At 37.2% G+C, this 17,782-nt stretch overlaps 1 protein-coding gene and 1 pseudogene across 3 annotated transcripts in view; both read right to left on the minus strand.

Moving 5' to 3' along the window:
- Positions 1–17,782, minus strand: part of HDAC9 (histone deacetylase 9) — a gene marked incomplete at its 3' end in the record, with an annotated part of 637,805 nt that overhangs the window by 438,928 nt on the left and 181,095 nt on the right. The gene's annotated exons all lie outside the window — the stretch shown is intronic.
- On the minus strand, positions 15,145–15,677 carry LOC307108591 (large ribosomal subunit protein uL11-like; annotated as a pseudogene). The gene has a single exon. The product of its transcript is annotated as a large ribosomal subunit protein uL11-like (transcript).

The raw sequence follows: 17,782 nt of genomic DNA on the forward strand, positions 1-17,782 counted from the left end.
AACTAACTCTACTGCACATGATAAATTAGGATTAACAGGATGTGTCCACTAGAAAGAGGCCAGCAGGGGGACGAAGAGTTCACAGCACAGCTGCAAACGCCACTTTTGGCCGAAGGAAACAGCCCCCAAACACCTTAAGTGTCACTGAAGTATCTCCATATTTGAGTTATGACATAGCTACTATTCCTAATAACATACCCTTAATAAAAGTATCATGGCAAAGTAAGAGAAGCTCTGCTTTAATTCCCTGAAATTAAGGATTGGCTTTAAATATATATAGTGGAGAACCCAGTATAATAATGGAGCCTAGAAACATAAAGTACAAAGGTATATGTACATTTTAATAAATAAACAATTTTTGCTGCTATAAATAATTTTCAATTCATTAATTCACTTACTCATTCAACAAACATTCATTGAGCAATTATTATGTGTCAGGCATTGTTCTAGATCTTGGCTTTCCTTATTTGAATGCCCGCATTTTAATTCATTCAGGGATTTTATTTTTACTTTGTAGGTATTTTCCGGAAATGTTAATGAATGTGTTCAGGGATAGAACCCATCTTGTTCTCCAAAATTATAATACATTTCTATCTCATCCATAAAATATACAGCTGGATAGCATCATGCTACTAATCGGCTACAAACCTTGGTCCATGATATGGTAGCTGGCAGGGTCCCCATGCATGTAGGACTCTACCTCTGTGCTGGGTGCTAATACTTGGCCCCAGCTTCCACAGACTGCATCTAACACCGTGGAGTTAGAAATCTTTGCAAACTGGCTTTCTCCAACTACCCAAGTTGCTAAAAAAATTTTCATTCTCAGAATACGGAATATTTGTGAATGACTGATGTGTTTTTGGCAAAGAAGGAAATACTTCAGTGAGGCACACTATATTCAGCAATGAAATACACTTAACATATGAAAGAAAAATTTCCATGCATTGCATTTCAAAAGATTGGAAGGAGAAAGAAGGAAAGAATACTGTTGCTATCTTGATTGCAACATGTAGCTTTGGCATCATTTAAATATCACCCAGAGTAAGTGTAAAACCCAATAAAATATGACTTTAGGACCAATAACCAATATAATCTCTGTCTTTTAAAATTGTAACCATATGAACTATAAACTGGGGTATAGAAAAAATTATAAATTCTTAAGGATTCTGCAGTACTTATTCCAAAATACTGTTTTTACCAAAAAAATTATTTTGATTTAAATAAATTGTGGAAGAAAATAGCTAGAAGTAATTTCTTATCTATTTAGCAGCTGGCTTGCATTCGTTATTTTAATTGGCAATATTTATTGAAGTATTCGACTAAACTTTCAGGTTATTTGTAATAATTTCCATTATAGTGCTATTTAAGTAGAAATTTCTGTTATTTTTATTAGCCCAAAATAAGACCTAACTATTAAAAGTGAAATGCAGCCAAAACCGGTTTGGCTCAGTAGATAGAGCGTCGGCCTGCGGACTCAAGGGTCCCGGGTTCGATTCCGGTCAAGGGCATGTACCTTGGTTGCGGGCACATCCCCAGTGGGGAGTGTGCAGGAGGCAGCTGGTCGATGTTTCTAACTCTCTATCCCTCTCCCTTCCTCTCTGTAAAAAATCAATAAAATATATATTTAAAAAAATAAAAATAAAAGTGAAATGCAATTCTAAATGAGATCTAGAAAATTCAAATGCGGTCATTGGGCAGAGATGCGGAAAAATGAACACTGATGATACAATCTTATATTTCTGATTAACAGTAAAGGGATAATCTTCATTTCTAAAATAGAAATAAATAACTGGTCCTAAACTACATCTGAGTTTAATACATCATCATATTTTTCTTTCTATTATGTTAGAAGACTGTCATGACTCTTGCTACAGGGAGATACAATACTAACTCAATTATAATTGTACTACATGTATTATATATGTATATACATACATACACAAACACATATAGGCACATGTATATATGTATGTGGATAGAGAAAGAGATTGATTTGATGGTCTGAAGTATCAAATTAAGCTAGACATAGCATAACAATTACTAATAGTTCTTTGTAAACACATCTAACCATAACATTTGGAGAAAGGTTAAGACATTCAAAACCAGTTACAGCACAAGCTTCAGAACAGAGTTAAAATAAACTAGAGGAGAATACATTTCTGAGCCTAAAATATGTAGTATTATAACCTGACAGTACTAGACCCACCCGTTAGCGTGACAATTTAACCACTGACTCAAAATTACATTTGGTGTGCACGAAAGATATAATGCTGTGACCTATCCATTTTAGGTAATTAAAAAGGTGAATCACTGACATTGAATATTAGGTGGCTAACCTAATAGTAACCTAGGCCACTTCCCTCACAGTTTATAGATGCCAAGAGAAGACAACTAAATTAGCAACCTTTACACAAACACTGGCAGACCCTGAGCTAACACCCCCGTAAGGTATAAGCTCCCTAAGATCAGAGACTGGTGTTTCTTCATCAATTTCATTAAATCTGAAATCTTTTAGTACCTTTCTAGGTCCATAAAAATGTGACTGAACAAGTACAGCTGATTTTCCTGATTTCATACCTAGTACGCCATGCAACACAAACTGTTCTTGTGTGCACAGAACAGCAGATAGTGGTGTATGACGCTTAAGAGTTTGGGGAATCCCAAGTTAGGAATATGGAAGGTATATCATTTTAAGATTGTTGCCAAACACAGTTTGGATGCAATGTTCAGGCCACCCAGGCCTAACTATTTACCTTTCCCTCTCTGTTTTTGTTGAAAATGCTGTGGCCACACTAGCCTTCATTCTGAAAACAGCCATATATATTTTGCAGTGGCTGTTCCTTTTGCCTGGAATGCCTTTCCTTTCATCTTTGCATGACTGGGATCTTTTAGTCACTCAGGTCTCACCTTAAAACACTTCTTCATTGGTCTCTTTAGGCATTGCTAGCAACTACTATTTGGTGATGCCTTAGGGATAGCGTTATCTAGCTTTCTTCCTTAATGAACTACCACCCCTCTATTGTATTCAAGGCAGAGACTGGGATGGTGGGGTGGTGGTGAGGGAATGTACACTGATGATAAATGCTTATATTTCTGATTAACAGTAAAGTGATGACAAAACCTTACATTTCTGATTAATAGTAAAGGTTCTCCTAACTCTGAACTTTCTAGTTAAATTAATCTCAAATTACCTTATGAAAATTGGTGTGCTATTTAAATATTGAGCACTTCTCTCACCTAATTTAGCTAAATTTAACTGAAAATCCTTCCTGTTCCTTCATAAGATTCCTTCCCATCCCTCCATAAAGTGAAGATGCTGCATCCATGAAACAATACATGGGCTTTGCAGAAGTTTAAGTTGTCCAACTGGACAACATGGTATTATAAAAATAGATATTTTTGAGTACAATATCATCTGACTATGTGTTTACAAATTGAATATGTTAATTTTTCCCCAACCATTTAACTGATAGTCTATCCTCTGACCCCTGATTTGTAATGCAAACCCTGTCATATGCAAAGTCATTAAACAGAATTTTTATTCTGGCCCTTTGATCTATTTGACCTGTCCTTGCCCACACCAATCATCATTAATACCGCTTGGTATGCTTTCATAGTTCTCCTTCTCCTCCTTTCCTGTGTTACCAAACTGCCATTTGTGCACACTTACTCTTACCTTTGAAGGTTGGAATCAGTATGTCCTGTTCCCTCACAGAGCCTGGTAGGATTTTAACTGAATTTGAACTAATATATCTCTAAAGTAAAGAAGAAATTCATATCAGGCTATCTGAAGCAAGGAACTGAATGGTGAAGAGGAAGTGAGATGAACGTTTTTACTGTGTAATATCTTTAAGCACATTTGACTTTTGCATTATAAATGTTATCTATTTTTTAAGAAAATTAGCTTTTTTAAATACAGAGAGATTTCTAAATTAAGTTTAGAATAACTAACTTTTTAGGGATATAGTCTTCCTATTCATGGACAAAGCATATCTCAAATTTGTTGTTTTCTTCCATGCCCTTCAATAATTTTATCAATTTCTCTAGAAAAGTTTCAGATGCTACTATAAATGGTATCACTTTTTTTATGTTTTGTGTTTGGTTATTTCTGGTATAAAGCAATCCTTTCCATTTTTTTATGTTGTACTCACCTTGTACTGAAAAATCTAATTGAACTCTATTAGTTCACTTAGTTTCTTTACACAGCCTTCTTGAATGTTCATGCCTTAGAATACTGACCAGACTCTCCAAAGACTAAGTTCCTGACATTAAAGAGACTGAGTTTTAACTTTGCCATCTATATATATAAAAGCCTAAGCAACTGTTCCACCAGTCACTTGTTGGACCAGTCAACCAGTCGCCCAGTCGCCTTGTTGCTATGATGTGCACTGACCACCAGGGGGAAGACACTCAATGCAGGAGCTGCCCTATCGTGGTCAGTGTGCTCCCACAGCAGGCGTGCCACTCAGCTGACCGAGGGGTGCCAGAAGCAGGGCTCACGGCTGGCCGCCGCAGCCCGGAGACCACAGCGGAGTGGAGCATCAGCAAGCCTATTGAGTGGCGGCAGTGGCAGGCGCAGTGGGGCCGGGATGAGCAGGAACGGCAGGCAGGGTTTGACTTCCGGTTTTGGCCTGATCTCAGCAGGCCATGCCTAGGAACCCCACCAGTGCATGAATCCGTGCACTGGGCCTCTAGTTAAATATAAAGTTTCATAAAAGATTGTAGTTGATAAACCCTTACTTTCTTCTCCTATTCTTAATTGAATAAGAGCTTCTATTCTGGAAAGTCACTGCATTTTATCGAATGGTTTTTGGTGTTTTTTTGCATCTAATGAGATGATCTTGGTTTTTTTAAATTTTAATCTGTTAACAGGGTGACATTCACTGATAGACTTTTTTTTCCCTTTAAAAATTTTTTGTATTCCTACAAGTCTCTCTCCATAAAACAAAACCCAAATGGCTAATAACATATAAAAATCATTCAAGTCCAGAGAAATTCACATAAAAAAAGTAATGCTGTGCCAATTTTCATCTCTCAACTTGGCAAAAATACTTAAAGTATAACAATAGCCAATAACTGCATGGGTGTGGGAAAAATGGTTTTCACATATATGACTGTGTAAGTATAAAGATAATCTCTACTACATATTGGTTCAAGTGCCCAAGAAAATTGACTGGGCAGCATATAATGAAGTAGAAAGATGTTTTCTCCCATGTCTACAAAGCAATTTAATATGGTTTTTAGTCATATGAAAATGAACTCACATAAAGTTTTCTAGAGTTAGTTATATCCATATTCAGGTTTAAGACTATCTGCTGGAGAGAGAAGGCATGCACACACACACAGGAGAGAAAGAGATAGAGAGATAGAGATAGAGATAGAGATAGAGATAGAGAGAGAGAGAGAGAGAGAGAGAGAGAGAGAGATATCATTGATCTTTTCAGGTCAACGACATCAAAGATTTCACTTATTTATTGGGATAATGGATAGTGAGAGTTGACTCTTGATTAAAACCTGAAGGAAGTCATTTTAGAGTAGGAACATTGGTTTTAATATATTTAATCATCAGCTTCCTGAGGCTATTTCTGTTATTTTCCTTCTTACAATACACACATTAGGTTAAGTTGATACCCAGATCATTTTTCTGAACATTTTCATATTCAATTTTCAGAACTGAAAAACAAATGTGTTATTCTAATTAACTGAGTATAACTCCCACCATTGTAATTCTCTGGAAACAGGCTTGAACTAATTCTCATTTCTTGGTAATTCTTAATATAAGAATGGGGAACTTCTAAATCCATAGTTTACCAACCTTGATTTGTTCCATCTCCATAGGCTTATTACAGCAGCTAGAAAACTCAGCTTGGACTCACAATGATGAGAAAACACAATTGGCAGCATTTGCAAAGTCTCTGAGAGAACGCTGGAAGCATTCATTCCCTGGGCTCTAATAAGCTGAGCTCCACAGCTACATTGCAAAATTTGGTTTTATTATCCAACTCCCTGCTTGGCTCATATTTATATTATTAGCCAGCTCAATTAATTTTCTGTGCCTTAATGCCCTTAATTTGTTCTAACTTGTGCTGAGTTTTTTAAGTCTAAACCAGGGCAAAAAAAAAAATTAATCCTTAAAAATTATGAAATTATGTATCTTTTCCTTTCTTACACCTTATTCTCTTCACCATTCCTCTCCCACTTAGACATAAACATATTTACTTCCTTTTCTCCTTGAATAGCTGTGTATAGAGATTGATTCATTCCTTCCATCTGTTTGCCCCTTAATATCTCACTCTGTGAATTCCTTGTTCTGACATTTATGTTAGTTTTTTTAAAATAATACTGATACGCTTGGCACTCGAAATTTGATTATCAAAGTGTTTACCAAAAAATCTTCTCATTGCTCCTTCCCAAAGAACATAGCCAATTAAGGAATGCCTGAATAAATGCAGATGAGCTCTAAATAGCCATCGGAGGTAAGGTACTGTTTCAAATCAATACTTGGGTTAGCCAAAGAAATCCATCCATCTTTGTCCTTTATGTAAGAAAACTGTCTCTACATAAAAATATCACAATGAGAAAAACAGGATTAAGTGTGAAGTAGGTGTTTGAATAATATAAAATACACCTGTAATCACTTGCACAACCAAATTTATTCTTCTTCTTGGATAAAAAGTGTGCATTTCACACTTAACATTCGAATGCAGACACCTATCTCATGAAATTTCTATTGGTATGATTTGTTAAAAAATCAAGTCAAATAAGAATATTCCAAAATTCCCTTTGTTAAGAATAATTAAAACATTCAAAGTGTCATATACACATTGTCAAAGCACTGGAGATCATTCTTGACTTACATTCTAGAATGAATGTTTTTCATTTCTGAGTCAAAGGCTCTAACATCCTCCCCCAAAGTCTATAATTTTCAAATTTACAATGAAACTGAGGACTTGTTTTCTACATAGAAGAAATCATTTCTAAAAAATAAAAATTTCATAAAAACAGACAGTGCAATGCCACGGTACTCTTTAATCACTCACTCATTTATTTAAAAATAGTGTCAGGGATAAATTATGTGCTAGGCACTGTAGTGAATAAAAATAGAAGTAAAACATGATCCTTTTCCGCTTGGAGCTTATAATATAACTAATTGGGGGGGGGGCGCTACAAACTTAAATAACCACAGTGTAAGAAAAAAAATGGGAATGTTCTAAGAGAATAATAAAGTACTAGTGGAGAGGGCAGGGAGGGAGAGAGGAAAGGAAACATAACTGGGGAAGTACTGCAGAGGATTGTGGGAGGGGGCGGAATTTGGAGACATTGGAACTGGCCTTTGTCAGAGTTAGGATTCCTCCCAGTGAAGACCAGCTGGAATGGAACAAAGGGTATTTCAGAAAAAAGGAAATAGCTAATTATTCGTATATATTTATACACACAACAATGACAGATGAACAAGAAATCTAGCTTTCAAATACCTTGGGGGAAAAGAAAGGTCGCTATTAACTGTTTTCCTCAAGCTACACTGTGAATCCAAGAAAGCACCTTGGCCAGGAGTCTGGCTCAGTCCCAGTCTTCTTGAAGCTCCAGAAAAATCTTAGCTGACAGCCTTCCCTGGCTCCCTGTCTACCTGCTGATAAAGGCTTCCCCATCCCTTCCACAAGGCAGCAGTCAGTGGAGATTAAAATAGCCCAGAACACTTCCTGCTCTATTCTAATTGTGCTTTCATTCCATTTGCCTTAGACCACTTGGAATGTTGAGGGAAAACCCCATGAGGCATCAAGCATGTGAGATGTGTCAGTCCCTCAAAAATGTTTGTCCATCCTACTACACGTATCCATCATTGTTCCCTATCCATGAGAAAGCAGAATGTGTGGGGGAAATAGCTCGTATCTGCCACACTGCTGTTTCTTCTTTAAAAAACAAAACAAAACAAAAACAAAAACAGATCTATCACCTCCATGAAATACTTCCCTTTTCAAGGACTGTAGCCATTTGTCAGAAATCTATCCACTCTCCCACACAATGACTATGTATTCCAAATATCTTGTAAGGAAGCTACCATTCTACAGCCATCCAACAAGTTGCTCTGTGACCCATGACACTCTTGAATTACATACTTGGCACATTGTAGGTGTTCATTAAGTGTGTTTTATAAAAGTGTGCAATATTGTGTTTATGAGAAAATGTTCTTAGACTTCTAACTTCAGCAAATGAGGATATATTGTACTCCTTCTTTTTGTCTCCTAAGGGAAGAGGAATTATTCATTTCAGGAAACTACCAGGATGGTTCATATTGCTTATTCAACATAGTGGGATATTTTGCAAAAAAATATATACTTTTATTTATTTAAAAGAGGAAGGGAGAGGGAGAGAGAGATAGAAACATCAATAATGAGAGAGTCATTGATAGGCTGCCTCCTGCATGCCCCCTACTGAGGATCGAGTCCCAAACCAGGCATGTGCCCTGGCTGGGAATTGAACTGTGACCTCCTGGTTTATAGGTCACACTCAACCACTGCCCCTCACCGGCGGGCAGATATGAATCTTTAGGAAGGAACAATGGTCAGGGATACTGAAAAGTCCTTAATTTCTAGTCAACAGCATTAATCCGGGGAAGAAGTAATCCCACTGTCTCTTTGGAAATGGAGGAAATCATGGCTACCAAACAGCCTTCCCCCGCCTTCCTTACCTGCCCACTGATAAAAGCTCCCCCATTCCTTGCACAGGACAGAGGTAAGTGGAGACGAAAAGAGTTCCATCACATTTTCTGCTCTATTTTAAGCATGCATTCATTCTGTTTGAATGAGCCCCAGAGGAATGTTGGTAGAAAACCTACTTTTATTGGGAAGGTGTTCTTTACATCTTAGCCTCCTCAAAAGGCTTTACAGGACCTCCCTAGCCAGCACTGCCCCTGCTACCATCAGTCACTTTCTATCCCACTTTTCAATTTTATTTTTCCTTAGTACTTATTACTGTCTAAAGTAGCCCTATCTACCCATCATGCAATGGAACACTCTGTCAACCACGTATCTTCTTGTTTCATAGTTGCATCCTCCGTGCAGAGGGCAATACCAGGCACATGGTTGGCTCTCAAATATTTTTGAGTGAAAAAATGAACAGATAACTATTTCGCCTCAGCTTCCAAAGCTTCGAACAATTACATCACCTCCCCAAACCCTCAACCTGCTAATTAAGAGCAGCCAGGATGCAACTGGTTCCTACAATTGCCTCTACTCCTACCCTCTGAATTTATTTACATCTTGGCTTCTTTGAGACTACACTGGAATCGCTGTGTGTTTCCTGTTTTTGTCTGTCATTCTGCACATTCTTAATGGTCGTCTGATGCCTTATCTTGAACATAACACAACAATATTTATCTTTTTTAATGTATTTTTCAGTAGACAATAAAATTATTAATATTCTTACAGAGCTCTAAATTATGCATCCATTCTAAAGCACTTCAATTAATGTGTAACATGAAATGTGTTAACATACTATTTTAACATTTTCACCATCTAACAACGAGTTAATAATCAGGAAATATAAAATGCAAATTAACAGAATAATCACAATTCTAATTTTATAGTGAAATCTCAATTACTAAGGCCTGAATTAAGCACACAATTTAAGTAAGCTAAGAGAACAGTTCTCAAATGTGACACTACATGTTATTGTTCATGAAATTATCTGGGTTCAGCATTATACCAAAAAAAAAAAAAATGAGCAGAGACCAATACCTACTTTCCTATGTACTGAGAATTTTATCTCACCTATCTAAAGGAGCAACTGACATTAATGCTCCAGGTCTTTTGTAGCTATATTTTATATATTGTTGCAATAAAGCTGGAAGAAAGCATACGTGATATTATTTTACAGGTACTGTAATTATTAAAAGTCACCTATGAAGTACATTCACCCATTTCCCCCCATCTTATAGCCCACATGTATATTCATTGTACTTACAATATTCAATTGCTTTTTCAAATACACCATCTCTTAAACCCAATCTTCGTGGAATTTTAAAAAATACTGTACATCCAATGCAGGAATTTAACAGAATTTAGATCTCTCAGCTTTACAATGTCCTAGTTATTTTCTTAATAATATATACATTCTTGCCAGTTGAAAAAAGGAAGAAAAGTGTGAGTGTGTACGTGTGTGGAGAATATAATGCCATTTTCACTGGAAAGGTCAACAGCCAGCAGTCCTATTTATAAGCCACATTAACACCAAACAGAGAGCTTAGCAATGTCTGTTTCTAAAAATAAACCCTGTGTGTCTCTTGTTGTCATCATCAACCAGAGGGCTCTGTGCTCCGTGACAGAGGCATCGAGGCGCTGCTGCCTCTTCACGGCTTTACCCATCACTCCCCACGGCCGCCCCTCTCTGTCAAGGTGGCAGAGATAAAAAGAGTTCTGCGATCACCCTAAGCACACATTTAAACATTATTGCCCCTGAAGCAGACAGTTATCATGTTGTTTTGGCAGCAGGAAGGAATCTGTGGTTTCACTTGAATGTTATTCTTCTTTATTTAAACTACTAGAAATAACCCAAAAATGACAGAATGCTCTTTCTATAAATAATCATTCCAGTGTAGAGTTATATTAGGAGGTAACTCAGATGGCATGATAACGCCTAACAAGCTAATCTTAGACCTGCGATGCCATAAGATAGAAATACCGAGGCTAAGAATAACTGACCCAAAGGACTCAGCCTGCTAAAGACAGTCACAGACATGTAGCTATCTGCAGATTTTAATGCATTTAATGATCTTCTGAAAGCTTTCCCCTCCTAGGAAAGCAATCAATTACGCTGGTCATGAAAACGACAATCAATAATGCTTTTACAATGTATTGATTCATAAAAGTGGCTCAGGATTCTCACAGCAAATAAGATTACAAAAAATAGTTGATGGAAACCAGAGTTGGCTCTTAAGTAATTGGATTAGCATGTAATTAGTGAATTTTATGCATAAGCCACCTGCACAGCATACAATATTCATCCAAGGAAAGAAAATAAAGCACAATGTCATATGTTGGTATCTGAAAACACTGCCATCCACTTTTCACCCCCAAATGCCCACTATATATTAAAAACAGGCAGAATCTAAATTTTGCTAGCTAGATCATTCTTTTGGCTCAGGAGTTTGATGTTCCATGTTGAAATCTGGATTTGCATGAAGACACAGACTTTATTAACAGCCCCCCCCCCCCCATACACACACCCAGGGCAATACCTAGCAAAAAACCAAGGTGGGTATAATTCAAGCATTCCAGCATTTTGGTCAAAATAAACTGAATCCCCGCTTTGAAAAAATACCTTCTGCTAAAATACATTAGTAATAATGTGCTATTTTGAAGTGGTGCAAACCTTGCCTTATGATTCAGATGTATTGGGAGCACTAGCAAACAGATACCAAATGCATGGAGACTGCTGGTCCTGTCTCCAGTGTCTGCTCATTGCTCTGCGTGTCATCAGTCTCATGGAACTTCGGAGGTGGCCTGAAGTTTGTCTCAGCCCTGGATAGTGGTAACGTCAGCCAGTTTAATCATCGGGCATTGGGAACGTGAAGTAAAGCTCCTCCAGCAAGCCTCTCAACATAGAAACCTATTTGTGCCTTAAACCTCCCGGGACTAAGAAGTGTGCATAGATGTTTGCTTATAAATATAGCTGATTCCATATTTTTAGCACCAAACAGATATGAAAAAAAACAACAACAGTATCCTAGGCTAAATAGTTTTCTCTTGGAGAAAAAGCAGTAGGACATGGTAAATAAGAACCAGCTCAGACCAGACCCTGTCTGTCAGTGCCTAGCCATGGTGACCCTCAATAAGTTCCTCTGAACTTCTTTCCTCATCTGCAAAATATGAACACTGCTGCAACTGTAAATATTGCAGACCTCTTCAAATTGTGGAGGGGATGGAATGATAAAGCAATGCTTGGTACAGAAACAGCTTTGAAACATTAGCTTATTACATCAATAATAATAATAATGACAGTGATAAGAAATTATGAAAAAATATGGGTGCAATCATTGACCTTTTAAATTCAGACTGAACAACTAGATCAGAATAGAATGTGGTAGAAAACTAATAATGATAACTGATGGTGATACTTTCTCTTTATAATCTAAAATGGGTTGTATTGATGTAAACTCACGATTCAAAATACACGCTTGAATTTCATTTGCAAGCAGATGTAAAAAACACCATGACAAATACAATCTCAATGGCATTCACTTCACCAAGAGCTTTTTTGTTCACCCTACCTGGGGTTCCCTGAAAACATTCTGGGTAAACATTTTTGTACTAAAGCAAGAAATCCCAGGCCACAATGTAATTTAATTGAAATACAGTGAAATCTTCTTGTTTGTTCTTTACGTCAAATTTTGAAAAAGCTTTATGACACTCTTATATTTTCACCCCGTCTGAAAATGCCATGCCATAGACACTCATTAAAATTTACTTCAATCGAATAAAAACAAGGTTTTTGTCCCTAAAAAAAAAAATTACTTCAATCATTGAAAATGACACCCACATGGCTACAATTGTGTCAATACTAAATATAAATTATAAATTAAACATTTCTATCATCAGTGGTAGACCGTGAGGGGAAGAAGGAAGAAAATGAAGTTCTAGGGTATTTCCAACCTCATCAACATGCAAACAGTTTAATCATAAGTAAATGACTAGTTACACTTTGTGGTTTGGTAAATTTCCTTCTTCCTTAAATGTAGTTTTCATTGGATTTAATTATGGGGTATTTTAAAAGCACTATATATAAAAGCCCCATCACTTACTTTACTATGAAAAGATTAACATTAAAGTAATGAATGGAACTGATAGCCTTATGAAACAGAAGATTTACTTAGTGCTCTATTCACAAACCACAGCATCACAGAGTAACCCTAAAATATAATATTCTCTGGTAACATCTAAAAGTGTAGGTTGTTCAGTATTTTTAAAAAATTGTTTAATTTAGATTTTTTTTAATGTGTGCATCTGACTTAGTGAAGAAAAGAATAGAAGTAGTGGGCACAAGGTATTTTCTTACCTTTTCATGCCCAGATTGTCAATCTCCCAAGATTAGAAAAGGGAAAACTGTCCATTGTGAGGCCACCATGCCTCCCAGACCAACCACTGACAGTCCAGTTTCTTGCAAGAATGAAATAGACCACAGCAAGCCACGCTGATTTGAAGCACGTGCCAAAATATCTTTGAATTTCATCTAGAGGGAGATTGTTTTTAAAGTCTTTTTTTCATGGGCTTTTACTCCAATTACATTTTTTTCCAAAGCATTCCAATTCAGAAAAGAATTTTTAAAATGCAGTTACCATTCCAGATTGTTAAAATTGTTCATTACTGTAAAATGTATTAATTATAAACAACATACTGGCAAAGAAGTTGCATTCTGAATATCTTTAAGATAATCCTCCTATAATATTGTGTTTCTCTCAAAGCCAATATTAAAGGAATATTTTACTCAAACTTATAATAAATGCTTGTAATGGGCCAGTCCACAAGGTTGATTTTCCTCCTTTCTAAAAAAATGATTTATAACCTAGACAGATCCAGTTTTCTACCATAATTACTTCTGTCTCTTGGTTAGGGTTCCTTCCTTTTTAAAAAAATATTTAATGTTTGAGAGAGAGAGAGAGAGAGAGAGAGAGAGAGAGAGAGAGATTGAGATTTGTTATTCCACTTATTTTATGCATCCATTAGTTGCTTCGTATGTGTGTCCTGATCTGGGATCGAACCCTCAACCTTGGCATATCAGGATGACACTCTAACCAACTGAGTTATCTGTCCAGGGATGTTAGGGTTCCTTCTAACAACAAAGAGTACTAAAAAAAGTCTTTATAATCAGTACTGGTAAAACAAAAAAATGTTAGTGTTTAAATGGATATGTATCTTCATGAAAATGAAGACCCAAGATTCAATTGAAAGAGAAATTATATAGTCCACTTCCTTCACTTAATTAATTATATTTTGTCAAAATTACAAGCTAAAGAAAATTACAGACAGATGGGTACTTGAAATATGGCGAGGGACAGAAAGTCACTTTTGTAAAATACCATATATGATTGTCTAAGCAATATGCTTACAAAGAAGAGAATTCCAATCACCAACAAATACACTGCAGCAAATTCTGATGGTACCTAGCTAACCTCCATCCTTCTTGCTTTTTCCTCTTCCTAATAGAAACTAGATCATTAGTTGCAGTACCGATCCTCCCTGGCTCAGCCATGGCCCTAAAGAGCTATCTGAGTGGCCATGCCATTCTTCATGAGTGGCGAAGGTATTGGTGGGCAATATCACTCTGGCCAATGAGTTACGCAGAATGGTTTGCTGGAGAAATTTTGGGTAAAATGTCCTTCCTTGAGAAAATACCCGAGAAAGCAAACTTTCTCTTCTATGTCTCTGGAATTTATGAGGCATAAATGGATGCAATGCCTGGAACTAGTACGGTCAGCTTGTGACTCCTGGAGGAAACAGCCCTGTGATGACACCAGCTCTAGGACCAGCAGAATGGAGCGGCATGAAGGACCCGCATGCTGTTGGCACTATTGACCACCTACGCCCTAGGTCCTAGGGCTGCCCAGCTGCCCTGCTAGTTCACTCAATGGTAATGTCTTTGTCATTTGCCACTTTGAGTAGAATTTGCTATTACCTGCTGTGGAACAGAACCTAACTCATGTACCTACTCCTTACATTACTCACTGTATGTATTCGGGCACAGTAGCTTTGGGAGTGGAAGGGTGAGAAACACATTTTTACAAGATATGTGAATATTATAAAAATTCAAACAAGTTAAAAAAAAGTATGATGATAAAAGTAAAAGCCCCTCTAATACCCAAGACCATGAACACACACACAAACTTTTTCCTGATTTCTTTCTATCAATGCATGAATTCTTCTGGGAAATGAGTGAATAGACAAAAAAATATGCTTTTATAAAAATGAGATACTACATATTTGCATTTAAAATTATTAAATATCAATTAATTTAACAATAAAAACGATAGTTGAAGGGACTATAAACATAATTATAGGAGGTACTATTTCCAAAAAACACTAAGGTTATAGTAACTATTTTAAAAAATCAGTGTTTGGAATTCATTCATTCATTCATTCATTCATTCATTCATTTAATATTTGATTGTCCAATCCCTTCTAGTTCTTGACTAGCAGGGTATCCCACTGCATCACTGCTGATGTCATCCATGATGTCGCAAGGGTGGTGGCCATCAACACCGCAGCTCACAGACTGGGCAGACCCCTGGATCTCTTTAATGGTTCCAGAGAGTTCTCCAGCAAAAGATCGTGCCGCCTCTCTCAGGCAATGTTGACAATCTCATCAAAAGTGATATTTCCACTTGCTTCATTTTTTTTTTTTTTTTTTGCTTCTTTCTGTCTTGAGGTGGTTCTCTGAGGGTTTTGCTGGTCAGGGTGGAGGCAGAAGGCACTCCCTCAGTCTGGGCCTGTCTGTTCTGAATGGTCAGTTTCACTGTAACCCTGAGACCCCTCCATCAGCAGTCGCTTTGGTGATGTCATCAGCAACCTTTTTTGGAGACAGACCCAGGGGCAGATCTGGGGAGTCAGGGCAGACGTGGCACCCACTTCTCCATCAGTGCACCTCAGGTATACAATTTTGATCTCAGGGTCCAACTTCGGCATGATGGAGGCATCTGGTGTCCAATAAACCTGGATTCCGGACAATCGGAGAAAGCTGAACCTAAGCCTCCACTGAGCTGAAAGCTGGAGTCTTTTTATTTTTTTTTAACTCTATGTTTCTATTTTAAGCAGCAGGGAGTCTGTCCCTGCTCAGGGAGAAGATATTAACACTTTTACACATTCCTCCTTCTCACCTCTCCCCAATGTCTCATATTGGTTAGCTTTATGAATATTTTTACATTGCCCTACTTTATAAAACTCGCTTTCTGTCCTGTAACCACAAGCTCATAATTGTTTAAATAGATTCAATGTTGCTCCATTAATCTTACTATGTTTTCTCCACTTCTGAATTCCATTTTTTTTGCTTGTAGTTCATCTCTTCATTGTGTGGGTTTCATTGTTAAGCAGTGTAGTTCATGTCTGAGAATTTCTACCTTGCCTGTTTATTTTCCCTACATTTTAGTAGCATCTTGCCTGGGTGGAACAGTGGATTGAACTTCTAGAACTTCAGAGATTTTTCATTATCCTCTGATATTAGATACTGGAAACGTTTGATGTTTTGTTAAGTCTCATAGATTCCCTTCCTACCCTCCCCCTCCATAGATCTCTGCTTTATCTGCATGGACCCCTGGAAAATTATTTGTAATTTTTAATTCAATAGCCCAGTTAGGGTATGACTATGTGCTGAACATTTCTAGAAAATCTTCCTAAAAGACAGGAACTCTTTTAATCTGCAGATTTATTTTTTACTTTTTCAGTGAAATGACCTTTCTTCATTTTCACAAAATAATCATCTGTTTAAATGTTTTGAAATATCAATTTCAGGGACATAAATAATCTTTTTGTTATAATGCCTTTGTCTTTCTCATCATTGACTTCTCTCCAAATGCTTTAATTTTCCTTTTTCATTCCAACTGATTGTCTCAAGCCTTTCCTCTTTGTTGGTAAAGATTTTCACTGGTGTCTATTCTGTTTCCTGCTATTTCTAATGAATAATTTTTGTTCTATAATTATCATGCTTTTTTCATTCCCAATCTGTTTCCCTAGTTCTAAAATATCCTTTTTCATCTCACTCTATTGTTTCATCATCTCATCTTTGAGTTATTGTTTTACAGAATTTATGTTTTTATTAAATTAAGTACTCTATTTATAAGAAACAACTAGTAGCCCTGCACACGAATCCGTGCGCCAGTAGCTTGCTGCCGCCCTCCTGTAGCTCCCCCTGCACCTCCTCATAGCTTGCTGCCCTGCCCCCTCCTGTAGCTCTCCACCGCCTGCTTGTAGCTCACTGCCCCACCCTCCTGCTGATCCTTGATCCAGTCGTTAAGCGGGTGGTCATTACGCGTCAAGGGGTAACGACCATTTGCATATTACATCTTTATTATGTAGGATTATTAGATAATTCCCTGGATTCAGTGAGTTGATGTTTTCTTCTTGGAGGCAGCTCTAAGCTTAGTGGGGGAAGGGTATTACATTGCAAAGAACTATCGATCATTTCCCCAATGCAGAGTATTGCTCCAAAGCCTTCATTTCTCCAGAGAGGTAATGCTTGTTCACCTTCTTCCATTTCATTAGTTCCTCTTCCTAAATCCTTTCTGCTATTCCTCAGTCACAAGAAACAACAGCAACAATAAAAACAAACAAAACAACAGAAATGGAAGATACCTCGTCATTTTGCCTCTCTCCAGAGTTGGAGAGAATTTTCAGCAAGTTGTCTTCTTGTCAGTAAAATTCTAAGGGACTCTCAGGATTCAGGCCCTGTTAGGTCTCTCTGTTCTGATCATGGATTCCATCTTTTCCTTGACTATTAGTTTCTTATTGTTACTATCGTGTGTGTGTGTGGGGGGGGGGGGGGCGCAGTTACTGGCTTATACTATTTTAGGATCACTATATTATCTATTAGTGGTGAGAAATTATGCACTACATTTTCAATTTTCTCATCTCCAAAATCAAAAGCACCCTTTAAAATTCAGAATGTGGGTTTCTTTTAGTCTTCTTACTTAAAGGATGTAACAACAATGCCACCCGTGTCCTCAGAAATAACAAATACTCATTCCTGTCCCCATTATGAACGGGCCTATTTATAACTAGCTCTTTGATTACTACCT

This window comes from Cnephaeus nilssonii, assembly GCF_951640355.1.
Source record: "Cnephaeus nilssonii genome assembly, chromosome: 12".
Classification (NCBI taxonomy): domain Eukaryota; kingdom Metazoa; phylum Chordata; class Mammalia; order Chiroptera; family Vespertilionidae; genus Cnephaeus; species Cnephaeus nilssonii.